General features: G+C 39.3%; 1 protein-coding gene across 1 annotated transcript in view; it reads left to right on the top strand.

The window, feature by feature from the left end:
- The window catches only part of LOC126965867 (uncharacterized), a 61,510-nt gene extending 49,845 nt beyond the window's left edge, over nucleotides 1-11,665 (top strand). Inside the window, exon 2 of the mRNA XM_050809638.1 lies at nucleotides 11,610-11,665. The gene's annotated coding sequence lies outside the window, so the exon portion shown is untranslated. The remainder of the gene's footprint in view (nucleotides 1-11,609) is intronic.
- The last annotated feature ends 2,664 nt before the right edge of the window (nucleotides 11,666-14,329 follow it).

The following is a 14,329-nucleotide window of genomic DNA, read 5'->3' as shown; positions in this document are numbered from 1 at the left end:
ACCTTTTGTAGCGAAGAAAATGTAAATACTACGTAATAAGAGGCGGGACTGCCTCAGTAAAAATTTAAATTTAGTTTAGTGTGAAACGTGCAGTCATTTGACATAATAAGTTTCAAATAGTAATTACAATATGGCGACGAAGTATAATCCGGCTAAGTTTGAAAGCGAACAGTTGCTTATAACGTAGTGAATTTCGGCTATCTCTGTTTTTTAAAAGATTATAGCCGTCATCGCACAATCTATCATTGATTGCACGTTTCATACAATTGAGTGAATCGATTTTTACTTAGAGAGTTTCGCTAGGCTCTTTAGTAGTTCCTTCCATTATTGTGCATATTCTGTGGGGTTTTCCTTGTGAATCTTGCTAACGTAATATCTTGTATCTATGAGAAAATATTGATTAGTCCATAAAAATTGTTGTGTTATGAAATAAGTTTCTCATGAGAAACAGAAGCAATTTATTTCAACGTAAGTCAATAATGGTGTTAATTTGGCAAACTTTCGAGGTATTACCAAATAATTATATTATTTACTCCTGTGTCTTCAAAGTAAGTTCAATGTTATTCATTTATGCTAAATAATTACCAAACCGAGTCCCAGCTATAATTAGGTCTTATATGCTTATAAGATAAAATGATTGAAATTATTGTGTGTGTGTAAAATTATCTAAATTAAAGTAAATAATTGAGGAATATGTTTAGGCATAGTCAAAGAGAAACTAATAATCATAATTGCTTTTTGCACATAGGTCGTTTATATAAAGTGGCAATATAGTCGCCTTTGAGCTATATTGCTACCATATTGCAACCATATTGCTACCATATTGTTACCATATTGCTACCATATTGCAACCATATTGCTACCATATTGCAACCATATTGCTACCATATTGCTACTATGTTGCTACCATACTGCTACCATATTGCTACCATATTGCTACCATATTGCTCACATATTCCTACCATATTGCTACCATATTGCTACCATGTTGCTACCATATTTCTACACGGTCACATTATCTCTGGACGCAGCCCGTTCCCCTTTCAACCCCTCGCGCTCGTCCTGTTGCGTCAGTATTGCATGCAGATTCATTATCGTTACGTACATGTCGTGATATTTGATTTGTTTTGAAATTTTCATTATTACGTTTTGACTTTTGTTGTTAATATTTCTGTAGTTTCTGCTTTTCTGTATTGCTATAAATAGATCTAATAGAAAATAAAAATATTTTTTTACCTAACCCAGGTTCTTTCATTGTTTTTTCATCTTTATCATAAAAATAATCAGCATCACAACTCAACATCTTAACATCAATCAACAGAAAGAATATATATATATATATATATATTTTAAATTTAAATTATTAATAACAAGCTGACCTAACAGACGCTGTTCAATCAATCAATAGAAAAAAATGATGTAAGTATTTGGGAATAATGCAATCTAAAATCATCGGAAATTAATGATTTTATAATATATAGTAATTAATAAACTGATAAGGATAAATATCGTATTTGTGTTAACAGCTTTTACATTTTTTTTAACACAATTTTTTTAAGTATTAAAATGGATAAAGTTTGTAAGTACGTTTTACGTCTACATGGACTGTGACAGCTATGAAACCGTCGAAAAAAATTGAGGTTGAGAGTTAACCTTTATTCTATCTCTATGAGCAATCTTATAAACCTGGCCCGTTTTCATCGGTTGTCTAGCAGCAAGAGGCTCTATCTAGACGTATGCATTATCTAAGCTCATGTGTTTTTTTTTGTTTTTTCACGTACTTGAAGACGTAGTGTTGGTAGGCCCCTCACAAGATGATAGACGATCTGGTTAAGATCCCCTGAATACGTTGGATGAGGCAGCTCAGGACCGATTGTCGTGGAAATCTTTGGGTGGCCCTAGTCCAGCAGTAGACATCTTTTGGCTGATGATGATGATGATTTTGACGAACTTTATCACGAACTGTTCGGTCACTACCAATGTTCTTTGACCCAAATGACGTCATTACAATTTGGAACAATATCCAATATCCAGCAGTGACGATCGAAACAACCACCATATTACGAAAACCAAATTATTTTGGGATATGACGTTAGCAAAATCGAAATGTGTGCTGGGTCACATACTAGTAGTGAAACTTTAACGGACAAAGTTCATAAACAAATATTCCAAAGAAATATATTTATAAAAATATTTCCAAAAAAGCATCCCATAAAATTTTGTTCAAAAAATATATCCAAAAAAGTTTTGAAAAAAAAACAAAAATATATGCTGTAAAAATAAGCAAAAAATTTGAGGCGATGTAATAAAAGTTTCACTTAAAAAAAGGTTTTATTTCGTAAAACAAAATATTTTACATATTATTTGCTCACAATAATAGTATGTATATTTAAATGGATCAATTGAAAAACTAACACTGCTTTAATTAAGATATAAATTCCTTAGTTAGGGACTATGGATGAAAAGGACTTGACATATTGCGTAAAACACCCAAGCATTCTGGCAATTAATTAGCTATTCGTTTGGACCAACTGTACTCTGTAGTCAGCAACAGCTGACTTTCATCGGCATCGGTAATAAACGTTGTGGCTACAAAACAAGAGTTTATAATAGTGGATGTATCTTTCTAGTACGATATACGATCGACTATGACTGACTGATCCGTTGCTTTTGAAATGTGTTGAAAGTGAGATACGACTCCATACCCACCTTGTGCAAGGCAAATCACTACAATTCCATCTCAGAAACACTCCATGCCATTGGTGTGATTTAAACCTTAAAATGGAGGTTAAAAAACAACGAAAACATTTATTTATTTACCACAAACAGCAACACTCATTACAGGTATTACCTGATGCGACAGTTACAAACACAAGAATAACATATATACAAACAACAAACAAATCAATCCAAAACTAATCATACAATAGCAATAATTAATTAAAAAAGCGCGTACACCTTCCTTAAAGGCCGGCAACGCTCCTGTGATTCCTCTGGTGTTGCAAGAGATTGTGGGCGGCGGTGATCACTTAACAACAGGTGACCCGTACGCTCGTTTGTCCTCCTATTCCATAAAAAAAAAACAAACATTATATTAGCAAAAATACATAAAAACACCAGAAAATACAAAAAACTTGAACATACAACTATTTATCATAACATACTACATATAACAATGGCCCTTGCGAGTTCACTCCACACATATGTGAATTGGGATGAAACGATCGAAGTTTCATAAATAATAAACGCATTTGAAACTTGAATAAGATAATAAAGTTATATTTTTTATGTTGTATCAAAATCTATGTAGACAGAGAAATTAGAATATCATGCTCGTTTCTAGGAATGGCGCAGAAAGAATTTGTTTTTTTTTTTTAATATAAGAGAGGGCAAATCGGCAAGAGGCTAACGTGATGGGGAGTGGTGAGGCAAGCGCCCATGGATATCCGCAAATCAAGGGATCAAGAGATTCTCGCCTTTAAGGTGGGAGTGTGCTCTTTTCTTGAAGGACCCTAATTCGTTATCGGTTCGAAAAAACAGAAGCTGGTATTTGATTCCACCAAGTGGCTGTACGAGGCAAGACATTTATTGAAAACGCGCGGTTGTGGTGGTTTATTATATTGTGAAACCCAAATAACGTATTTATTTAAATTATTATTTTGGATCATAATTATTAAATCTAAAGCAATAAATAATAATTTTGTGGCCCCACTTGAGGTTTCATTATAACAGTTTCTTTAATAATCTTTCTATCGTATAATATAACTTTATAAAGCACTATCTTACTGCCTAGTGTGTGACTTTTATTATTATCAGGAATCTGATTCAAAGTGAAATTCTTGTAACACATAATATAACTAAAATAATACTTTATTTATCATGAATAAGGAAGGGAATAGTAATAATATACTTAACACATGATCGGATTTGGTACGGCCGGTCCATCACATCGGACGGTCTGGTGGGCGCTTTGCACCATTTGGTCCGGCGTCGTACTCTGTACGGTCCGGACGGTACCTATTTATTATAATAAATATGTAAGATGAACAATGTGACATACCATCGAACATGTTCCGCTAGCAGACCGAGTCAGATGGTTCGACCGGACCAAATCCGATCATGTATTTATAGCTTTAGGCCTTATGCTGTAGTGTTTCCATTACCAGTGGGAGGCTCCTTTGCACAGGATGCCGGCTGGATTATGGGTACCGCAAGAAGCGCCTTTTTATGCCTTGAAGCAGTAATGTGTAAGCATTATTGTATTTCGGTCTGAAGGGCACCGCAACTAGGGAAATTACTCTGTAAATGAGACTTAACTTCTTATGTCTCAAGGTGACGAGTGCAATCGTAGTGCCGCTCAGAATTTTGGGTTATTCAAGAATCCTGAGCAGTACTGCATTGTATTAAGCAGGGCGTATCAATTACTATCAGCTGAACGTCCTACTCATCTCGTCCCTTATTGTCATAAAAAACAGAATCGTAAAGGAATACGTTAATCAAGCACCCAGTTAATTGTTCAAAAACACTTGAAAACCTATTATCTGTACTGAAACAAGTAGAACTAACGAATAAATAACAGTCGTAGATATTTGAGTACTCTTGATACACAATACAAGTCCCGGTATTCGGCACGAAAACATAACGAGTTTTAACCTAGCTGAACAACCTTTCGCTCGCCTTAATCAAAGTGAAATTTTAATTAAAGGTCATGATCGTTACCAATCTGTGATACTAGTAGTGCAAAATGGCATATTTTGAGGGCTATTTTTGTTATTAAGGAAATAAACAAACTTCTATGATACCGAATAATTGGTGGTTTTTAAGAAGGCCCTTCCTGGTCCTGTCTAGCGTCAAAGCTTGGTCGAAAAGCATTACAACGATAACCAGTGGGAGGTTCCTTTGCACAGGATGCCGGATAAATTGTGGGAAGCACAACATAACATCTTATATCTCAAGGTGACGAGCGCAATTGTAGTGCCGCTCAGAATATTTGTTTTTTTTAAGAATTCTGAGCGGCTCTGCATTGTAATGGGCAGGGCGTATTAATTACAATCAGCTGAACTCGTACCTTATTGTGATATAAAGAAACATAAAATGGAGCCATCGAATGTCATAAATAAAAAAAAATAAACAATAATAACATTTAACGAAAAGTTGTGTGCAGAAAATCCATAAAACTTCTTCAAGGAAATATGTGTTTTTGAGTTATCCTTACAAATTGGCGAAATACATGTGAGAGTAAAGAATCTCCATCACAAGCGGGAGGTTTCTTTCGCAATATTTTCTTTACTTTTACAATAATTTATGAGTACATTATGAACGGCCAAGTTTCACGTAAAATTTGTACAAAAAAGCAGATATGTTGCGGGTTATACTACCCTACATAATCCTAGATATAATGCACAAGATATCTAATAGTAAATTTGTTTCAGAAAGATGCGTTAATATGCCATAATCACGTACGAGCCTTTGTATAAAAATATGACGGAGTGGCCGCAAATAAGAGCGGCGGCACAGCATGAATGTATCATACATAAATCACGTTATCTAGCAACCCGTAACATAAACCGCATAATGACTTCGAGTATTAACGCGTACACCTTCCTTAAAGGCCGGCAACGCTTTCTCTGGTGTTGCAAGATAATGTGAGCGGCGGTGATCACTTCACACCAGGTGACCTGTAAGTTCGTTTGTCCTCCTTTTTCATAAAAAAATAACACAAGTGGGTATCAAGTTTCAAGTGGCCGCGCCGAGCTTGGCACCAAAACAGCTCAGCAAGTGGCGTCTGTGGGCACGCGGGACGTATTGGCATATCGGAAGATAAGTTACATTGGGGCTCTTTTATTGAAAAAATTTATGCAAAAGTAAAAATATTTAAATATTGGTATTATTTCTTCTTAAATCTATCTCGATATATAAATTTTTACAAAGTTAATGCCGAACATAGATCGTGACACGAGATTTTTATGTAAACTTCATTGACTTATATTACAATTGTCAGCATTCATATTATGGAGATTTATTTAATTATTATCTGTAGTTTTTTAAGCTTTAATTTATTATTTTTATATAAGTTTATAATAGCTGTTACCAACGTGTTTGTCTTTACAGGTTTATAAAAGCCACATCTTTTCATTAAAGCGCAACTTATCTCAAATGATCGAAATGGTAAAATGTACAAGCTTGGACATTCAGTAGTGTCATTTATTTCACGTAAATGAAGGAATTAGTATTGATTTTTCTATTTGAAGATGTTATATGAGACAGTTTTAGCCTTACAAAGAAATTGGTATAAAGTTATAACTGAGAATAACCCAAGAGTATGCAAAGTATTTACAAGTAAACATTTTATTATGGGCTTAGACTTATGATTGGTTTAACCGGACGTACAACGTTTCCCGCGTTTGTTGCTTGACATTTGGTAAATCATCATCAATTCAGAATAATCATTGTATTGACAGTGTTGTCATCCTAATAGTCAACATTTTGGATATTCTGGGTTGTTCGCAGTTATATCTTTATACCAAGATTATTTGTAAGGCCGTCCAGGTTTTGTAATACAATATACCTAGTATTCACTGAAATACCAAGTTGAAATTCAGCCAAGGAAACGGTAGATTTTAATTGGAGTGGCTAGCAACTCACGGCATATTAAATAAAACTCTAATTTTACAATTCAGAGTTGAACCTGAGAAACCCTTGTTTACTGCTTGTAATTTTAGGAAATCTCGTGCGGTATTATGTGTATTATTACTTATGAAATACTATGGAATGAAATGGGGAGAGCATTATCCGAAAGAGGACCCAATAATACTATCCAAAATAATAACTTAAAATAAATACAACCACTATCTAACATATAACTTACCTTCAATGTTTAATTTTTATAATATTAGGCATATGATAAGTTAAGATTATTTTTACAATGCAGAGCTGCTCAGCATTCTTGGAAAACCCAATAATTCTGTGCGACACTACTATTACGCTGATCACCTTGAAACATATATAGTATTTCTCATTTGCCCAATAATTTCATTTGATACGACGCCCTTCAGACCGAAACACAATAATGCTTACACATTACTGCTTCACGGCATAAAAGGAGCCGTTGTATACCCATACTTTAGTCGCCATCCTATGCAAACGAGCCTCCCAATGATATTTTTTTTCAATTTCTTACCCTTGGGCTCTTTTCTTTTTATTCCCCGGGGAAGCACAGGGCTAACAAATAGCTATAACTTTGCGTATTTAGTCAGATATTTTAAGGACAGGCTTAAAAGAATTTTAAAGGAAAGGTTTGGGAATGTTATGCTTTTATTTTTTTTTACAATTTGTTTAAGAACCCCGTATTGAACAGTTTACCATACCCTGAAAAACACATTTTTTATGACAGTAAGGGATGAGACGAGCAGGACATTCAGCTGATGGTAATTGAAACGACCTGTCCATTACAATGCAGTGCCCCTCGGGATTCTTGAAAAACCCAAAAACTCTGAGACATAAGATATTAAGTCTCATTTGCCCAGAAATTTCACTAGCTACGGCGCCCTTCTGACCGAAACACAATTATGCTTACACATTACTGTTTCACGGCAGAAATATGCACCGTTGTAGTATCCATAATCTAGCCGGCATCCTGTGCAAAGGAGCCTGGTTATTTACCAGTGTGAGGCTCAGAGTGTAGTAAATTGTGAAACTAACATGTACTAAATGCAAAGAACACAAGGACATAGAGTCTTCCCCTTAATACAGACAATAAGAATAGTGCTAATGGACTCTTTGTTTTATTCTACTTAGGAGCTGTTTAACAATGTCCAAATAAAGTTCCTGATAGGCTACTTGCTACTTACCTATCGAATAAAGACATAATTTGGGTTTCACAATGTATACATAGTGTTATCTAGCTGGTAAGGGCCATTTAAATTAAAGGATGGATGTAGTAGCAGATATTATAGTCATAAGTCAGAGTCACAAGCATTTGAAAAAATAATGCCACTTTGTGTAATGGTAGGGGAGCCCAAGAGACTAAATAGGGATTTACTCCAGCGTCGTGGGCACCTATGTGATTGTGTAGGTTATATGCTAAAAAGAAAAAAGTTAATAATGTACTCGTATTACCTGTCAGTGGTGGGGGGAGTGTGTATAACAATGTAAAAAAGCAGTAAATTAAATTAGTAAATGAAGTTAAAATTAAATTGCTTACTAGCCTGAAGCTAGATTGAAATCAAAATGATAAAATTTACTTTTTTTCTGCCCTGTACTTTCTCCGGGGCGTAAAAAGAATAGGGGAGTCCCAGGCCCATGGGTGTCGTAAGAGGCGACTAAGGGCTTTTTAGAAGTGGGAGAGTCACGCTGCCGTCTTATGACGTCAGCACAATCGGGCCAGACTCGTCCGGGTTAATTACCACACTCGCACAGAATACCGGCGTGAAGTAGCGGCCTAGTGCCGCTATGTTTCGCATAGGTTAGTGTCGAGGACCGGAGGCCATCCCTTCCCCCCCCACACAAATTATGAGAGCGGTCCGTAAAAAGATATTACCCCAGGAGGGTACCAGCTCTACCAGAGCCGGAGAATCCCTCCCCGAGCACTCTCGCTCGGGCCGCCCTTCGTATTCTGGGGTGGGCACTGAACCGCGCATGACCGAGGACAAACGAGGCAGTAACACCACGGCACCCCGCTCCACGCTCAACGTGGACTTTTGCAATATCAGGGGAATTCACTCCAATTTAATCGCCGTCCACCACCACCTTGAGACGGCGCAGCCGGCCTTGTGTTTCCTTACGGAGACGCAGATATCTCGACCTAGCGATACGTCATATTTAACGTACCCCGGGTACAAAATTGAGCACAACTTTTTGCCTCATGCCGGGGTATGTGTGTACGTTAGGGAGGATATCTGCTGTCGCCGTCTCGGCAATTTTGAGGGTAGGGACCTGTCTACTCTCTGGCTCCGCGTAGATTTAGACGACCGCGTCCGTATCTATGCGTGTGTCTACAGGTCCCATAGTGGTAACGCAGAAACCGATCATCTCATGGGCTGCGTTCAAGCTGCAATTGACGTCGTGCTTGCACAGATCCCCTCCGCTGAAATCGTGGTCTTGGGTGATTTCAACGGGCACAATGCCGAATGGCTTGGATCACGTACCACAGACTACGCAGGGCGATCTGTGCATAATTTTGCATTGGCGTATGGTCTGTCCCAATTGGTTGAGTCGCCAACGCGGCTCCCGGATGTGGATAGCCACATGCCGTCCTTATTAGATCTTCTGCTGACTACACATCCCGATGGTTACCAGGTCTTTGTCGACGCCCCTCTTGGAACGTCCGACCATTGCCTGGTCAGGAGTGTAGTGCCTATCCGACGCCAACGTCGCAGACCACCAGCGACCCGCCGCGTTTGGCACTACAAGTCAGCAGATTGGGATAGGATGCGTTCCTTTTTTGCATCCTACCCTTGGGGCAAGGTTTGTTTCTCTTCGGATGATCCTAGTGCCTGCGCCATTGCAGTAGGCGATGTGATACTGCAGGGCATGGATATTTTTATACCAAGCTCTGTAGTACCGATCGGTGGCAGATCACAGCCCTGGTTCGATGCGTCAGTTAAAGCAGCATCTGACTGCAAAAAACAGGCGTATCGAACTTGGGTTGCGGCGCTGGGCACAAAGGATCCGAACTGCAAAGTTCTTAAGAGGAAATATAACCGTGCCTCCAGATTTTTTAAGCGGCAAATCGCCCGTGCGAAGTCTAAGCACGTCGTCAAAATCGGCGAGCAGCTTTCCAGTTACCCGACCGGAACACGCAAGTTCTGGTCGTTGTCGAAAGCTGCTCTTGGTAACTTCAACCAGCCGTCCATGCCGCCGTTGCACATGAGGAATGACACCCTGGCCCATACGGCAAAAGAGAAAGCCGAGCTCCTGTGCGCTCTTTTTGCCTCCAACTCGACTCTTGACGACAACGGAAAAACACCGCCGACCATCCCGCGGTGTCAGAGCTCTATGCCTGAAGTACAGTTCAGACAGAAAACTGTTAGGCGAGCTCTGTTTTCGTTGGACGTCAGGAAGTCGAGCGGGCCGGATGGCATTTCTCCAATCGTGCTTAGAACGTGTGCCCCTGAGTTGACGCCGGTGCTAACGCGTTTATTCCGGCACTCTTATTCCAAAGGCGTAGTCCCTGACTCATGGAAGTCAGCCCTTGTCCATCCGATCCAAAAAAAAGGAGACAGTTCGGATCCGGCGAACTACAGGCCTATTGCTATCACCTCCCTGCTCTCCAAAATCATGGAGAGCATAATTAGCCACCAGCTTTTAGTATACCTAGAGGGTCACCAGTTGATCAACGACCGACAGTACGGGTTTCGCCATGGACGGTCGGCAGGTGATCTTCTGGTATACCTAACACATAGATGGGCGGCGGCTATTGAAAGCAAGGGGGAAGGCCTGGCAGTTAGCCTGGACATAGCGAAGGCCTTTGATCGTGTATGGCACAAGGCGCTCCTCTCAAAACTTCCATCATTTGGGCTTCCCGAGAGCTTGTGCAAGTGGACCTCCAGCTTCCTCACTGGGCGTAGCATACAGGTCGTTGTCGACGGATATTGCTCGAACCCGAAGCCCGTGAATGCTGGAGTGCCCCAAGGCTGTGTGCTATCTCCTACGCTGTTTCTTCTGCATATCAATGATATGTTGGACACCTCCAACATGCATTGCTATGCAGATGACAGCACTGGTGATGCCGTATACACAGGCCATGCAGGTCTCTCTCGGGAAATCGTCGACCAGTGCCGGGAGAAACTTGCGTCTTCTATCGAGTCCTCTCTCGAGAAGGTCGCGAAATGGGGTAAATTGAACCTTGTCCAATTTAACCCCCAGAAGACTCAAGTTTGCGCGTTTACCACTAAAAAAACCCCATTTGTCGTATCACCGCTCTTCGAGAACACTTCTCTTAAAGCCGCGCCTAGTATCGGAATACTGGGTCTCGAAATCTCGAGCGATTGCCAATTCCGTGGCCATCTGGAGGGCAAAGCCAAATTGGCTTCGAAGAAGCTGGGCGTCATCAATAGAGCACGGCAATACTTCAAGCCGGCCCACATTCTAGCGCTCTACAAAGCGCAGGTCCGGCCACACATGGAGTATTGCTGTCATCTCTGGTCTGGTGCACCCCAGTATCTGCTCGATCCATTTGACCGCGTGCAACGTAGAGCAGCTCAAATTGTCGGGGACTCAGTGCTCTGTGAACGGCTGGATTACTTGGCGTTGCGTAGAGACGTCGCTTCATTGTGTGTCTTCTACCGCATTTATCACGGGGAGTGTTCCGAAGAGCTGTTTAACCTGATTCCTGCCGCCGAATTTCACCATCGCACGACACGCCACAAGTTAGGATATCATCCCCACCATCTGGATGTGTGGCGGTCCTCCACAGTGCGGTTTTCAAGAAGCTTTCTCCCTCGTACTACAAAGCTGTGGAATGAGCTTCCTTGTGCGGTGTTTCGGGGACGATACGACATGGTTACCTTCAAAAAAAGCGCGTACACCTTCCTTAAAGGCCGGCAACGCTCTTGTGATTCCTCTGGTGTTGCAAGAGAATGTTGGCGGCGGTGATCACTTAACACCAGGTGACCCGTATGCTCGTTTGTCCTCCTATTCCATAAAAAAAAAAAAAAATTTAGGTTTTATCATTAAAGAAAAAAAATAATGATCTACAAAAACTTTTTCATGAAGATATTCTGTCACTGTACATAATTAATTTTTTGTTCATAAAAAGGAAAAGTATACATACAGCTGATCTATATATTTCAGCCTTATTACAATATATTCCTGCGATTATCTCCACATTGACTAACCCTACGTAATTGGATTCACATCCTATATTTACCTTCACTCATCATTATTGCCTGTCTACTTGTAACTTATTGGATGGCTCATTTTGTGTTTTTTTTTATCACAGTAAGAGAAAAGACGAGCAGGACGTTCAGTTAATTGATACACCCTGCCCATTACAATGCAGTGCCGCTCAAGATTCTTAAAAAATCCAACAATTCAGAGTGGCACTACAATCAAGCTCGACACCTTGAGACATTATATATTAAATCTCATTTGCATCATCCTCATTTCTCTAGCTGCGGCACCCTTCAGACCGAAACACAATAATGCTTACACATTTAATGTCTCAAGGTGACGAGCTCAATTGTAGTGCCGCTCAGAATTGTTGGGTTTTTCAAGAATCTTGAGCGGCACTGCATTGTAATGGGCAGGGTGTATCAATTACCATTAACTGAACGTCCTGTTCGTATTTTCTCTTACTGTGATAAAAAAAAACACAAAATGAGCCATCCAATTAGTTACAAGTAGACAGGCAATAATTATGAGTGAAGGTAAATACAGTATGAGAATCCTGCTTGAACGGGAGCTTTGAAGCGAAAGGTTTGAAAGTGAATGCAAGAAAAACGAAAGCGATGGTATTTGAGAAGGATGAAAGGTTATTATTATTATTTATTTATACTATTAATCATTTACAGAAAGAATCTTAAAAGCTAACATAGTCCTGCAAAACTGTTTGGACAGTTTATCTGCAGGATCAAGTCTCTTGTAATACATTAATGCTTATTAGAACATTGATTTGATACAAGTGTAATTAACAAATATTGATAAAAATATAATAAAAAAATCTAATTTTAATTTTAAGGCAGTGTTGACAATAAATATTTCTTAAGTTTAGTTTTAAATTTTCTTTTACTGGTTTCTAGTCGGATGTCCTCAGGCAAGCTGTTTAATAGATAAGGTAGGCGTTTTTTTATAGTTCTGTCTCCGTAGTATTTATTGATTCTAGGAACCTTGAACTTACCAGCGGACATCAACCGAGTATCGTGGTTGTGCATAATTGGTAATACTTTATATATTTTAAATAATTTTCTATAATCGTTTTTACAATTATTTTTAACTTTTTTGGTGACAAGAAATTTTAAAAATCGCATTTGAAGTGATTCGAGACTATCGATATATGTTTTAAAAGTAAGCCCATAGCTATCAAGCGCATAATCAATTATGGATTCCACTAAAGAAAAGTATAAGCACTTTAGGGTACTAATGGATATTCTAAAACAAAGGTGGTAAAATGTTCCTAGTAGAATTCTTAATTTGCTACAAATAAAGTCAACATGGTGGAAACAGGAGAAATTAGTATCTACATTAACACCTAAGTATGTTACAAAATCAACTTTTTCTATACGATTACATAGGCAATTACTTATATTATTATGAAAGCAGTTAAAACTGTGTGCATACAAGGGAGGCGGTGAACCTGTAGAACGAAGATAGAGAGAAGGCGAGCCAATAACTAGAAGTTTTGTTTTATCTGCATTTAACATAATACCATTGTCGTGTGACCATTTGATTACGAAGTCAATATCCTGTTGAACCAAGTGACACGTCTCAGCGAGGTCGGTGCCGGCACGAAGAGTACATAGGCCATCCGCGAACATGTATGCTGAAGAGTGGCCTAGTGCACCACAGAGGCTATTAACGTACATGAGATAGCATACTGGCCCACACCCCGAACCCTGAGGTACACCATTCTGTACCATCACCTCCTCACTGAGCGAATCGAGCGTTGACTGAGTGTAATATTACGATTGAAGATGAAAGGGTAGAACAAGTTACAGAATTCGTATATTTGGGTAGCATGTTTACAAGAGACGGAAGATATGAAGGTGATATTGAAAGGAGAGTGACTGCGGGAAACTGTGTAAATGGAGCGCTGCATGCCTTTATAAACGGCCAGACTGTGCCAATAGAAGCGCGAATGGCTGTACATAATGGAGTGCTTGTCGCCACGTTAATGTATGGAAGTGAGAGTTGTGTATGGCAAAAGAAGCATAAAAGCAGAATTAACTCAGTTAAGATGCAATCACTGCGTAGTATGTGTGGGGTAAGGCTGACTGATAGAATTCCGAATACGGTAATACGAGCGCGCTATGGTTTGAAAGAGGATGTTGTGACAAGGACTGAAAAAGGAATGCTGAAATGGTTTGGACACGTGGAGCGAATGAGTGAAGAAAGAATGACGCATCAAATATATAAGGCAATTGTTTATGGGCAAGTCAGTCGCGGGAAACCTCGTAGAACATTCGTCGACCAAATTGGGGACGTTTTGAGAAAGGGAAAGAAAGAAGAAACGAAATTTTAACTAAGTATTCGAAAACTCAATTTATTCATCAAAATACTCTTTACTTAGAGATTTACGACTAAAATATAATTTACCTTACCTTTGTCATTCAATAATGCAGCCATGTCGTCTGATGGGAGTGTAGTTTAAAATACCCCTGCGGCGTCGCTC

This window comes from Leptidea sinapis, chromosome 9 (assembly GCF_905404315.1).
Source record: "Leptidea sinapis chromosome 9, ilLepSina1.1, whole genome shotgun sequence".
NCBI classification, from domain to species: domain Eukaryota; kingdom Metazoa; phylum Arthropoda; class Insecta; order Lepidoptera; family Pieridae; genus Leptidea; species Leptidea sinapis.
This window is presented reverse-complemented; position numbering and strand designations above follow the sequence as displayed.